The sequence below is a fragment of the Nicotiana attenuata genome, unplaced genomic scaffold (genome assembly GCF_001879085.1).
Source record: "Nicotiana attenuata strain UT unplaced genomic scaffold, NIATTr2, whole genome shotgun sequence".
NCBI lineage: Eukaryota > Viridiplantae > Streptophyta > Magnoliopsida > Solanales > Solanaceae > Nicotiana > Nicotiana attenuata.
Window position 1 is genome coordinate 2,153 of NW_017673428.1, and position 2,152 is coordinate 4,304.

Here is a 2,152-nt window from a genome sequence, read left to right on the forward strand (position 1 = left end):
TGTCCTCGAGATAGAACAATCTTCTATTTTGTAGGCATGTCACGCATCGGCTTATGGCGGACATTTTGGAGGAGACAGGATGGCAGCAAAAGTTCTAGAAGCCGGGTTCTACTGGCCAACAGTGTTTAAGGATGCACATCAATGGGTGAAAGGTTGTGATGAATGTCAGCGGACCGGGAACATTTCCCGGCGCCATGAGATGCCCATGAACCCAATTCAAGAGGTTGAAGTGTTCGATGTATGGGGGATAGACTTCCTTCGTCAGCTCCTTTGGCAATACGTATATACTGGTTACTATAGATTACGTGTCCAAATAGGTGGAAGCTGCAGCACTACCCACCAATGATGCAAGAGTGGTAGTGGGGTTTTTGAAGAAGAATATATTCACCCATTTCGGGACCCCGAGAGCTATTATCAGTGACGGAGGCACTCACTTTTGCAATCGAGCCTTCGAGAAATTACTAGCAAAGTACGATGTGCGCCACAAGGTGGCAACCCTATATCATCCTCAAACCAATGGACAGGTCGAAGTGTCGAATAGAGAGATAAAGAGTGTGCTGACCAAGACTGTGAACGCCACAAGAACTGATTAGGCAAAAAAGTTAGATGATGCCCTCTGGGCCTACAGAACCGCTTTTAAAACACCAATTAGTATGTCACCATATAAGTTGGTGTTCGGGAAGGCCTGTCACTTGCCAGTGGAACTACAACATAGAGCTTGGTGGGCAATGAAACAGCTGAATTTGGACATCGAGGCTGCAGGAATAACTAGAGTCACAGAATTGCATGAGCTAGACGAGTTCCGATATCTTGCTTTCGAGAGCACGAGGTTATACAAGGAAAGAATGTAGAGGTTGCACGACAAGAACATTGTTGAGCAAAATTTCACTCCCGGAGACATGGTGTTGCTTTATAACTCACGACTAAGGATATTTCCGGGTAAACTCAAGTCACGATGGTCTGGACCATTTCGAGTGGTCGAAGTGCTCCCTTCGGGTGCCATAGAGATTGCTTCAGAGAAAGACTCTCATATATTTAGAGTCAATGGGCAAAGATTAAAACCATATGTGGGAATGGATGAACCCAAGGAAGTGTCAGTGATCCATCTGACTGAACCTCAGAGGTCGAACGAGCCTTAAATGCGCTCATCTGCGTCGTGCTGCGATGTTAAATCAGGCGCTGCATGGGAGGCAACCCATTTACTTATTGTAACTGTCGTGCCACGACATTAACTAAGGTGCTGGTTGGGAGGCAACCCACTGCGTAGTGACATTAGTATAGTTAGTATTTGTTATTTTTTGATTTTGGTAAGTACTAACCAATGCAGGTGAGCTTGGGCGAGTATAATTCCATCAGGCACGGAAGGAACAAGTAAAAAAGTGGAAAAATTTTGAGGCCCAGTAGCGCGCCCGCGCATATGGCCAAACATTCTGCCTCAACTTTACGCCCAGGAGCACGCCCGCGCTACAACCGTGCTAGTGGCCGTGCATGAAGCGCGCCCGCGCTAATGGCCACGCTAATGACCGCGCATATGGCCAAGTACACTATTTCACTAGCGCGGCCGCGCTCGGACCGCGCTAGTGCCGGTCCGCCTAACTTAACATTTTTTTTATTCTCTTATTTTGTTTTAGTTTGTTTATTTCTCCCCCCCCCCACGCCTATGAGCCCCAAACGCCTAAGAACCCCAGCCCTAATTCCCATCTTCTCCTAACTCCTCTCTTCTCCAAATTCTCCTCTCCTCCATTCCCAAATAATCCCAACCCAATTTCCCCAAGGTTCAAGCCAAGCGCCCCTCCACTACTCTTCTTCACTTCTCACAATCTTCTCTCACTGCAGGTAAGGTTTTTTTTTCCAATTCTTATAGATTTTCATTTGATTTATTAATTATGTAGTAGTTTTTTTCCTTCTCTTTTCTTAGAAGTAATTTGTAGTGTATGTGTAGTGCTTGTGGGTGGTGATGTTTGTGGAGTTGTATCTTCTAACTTAGTTGGGTGAATTTGGGGAAATTGTGATAGTAATTGGGGTACTACATGTTTAATTGGGGGTTCCGGTATATGGTGCCCACAAAGTGTTTGTGTAAATGCCACAGTGAGTGTAAATGGGTAATTGTGACCAATTGTGCGGGTGAAGTCCGAGTAACCGCAGTTGAGTC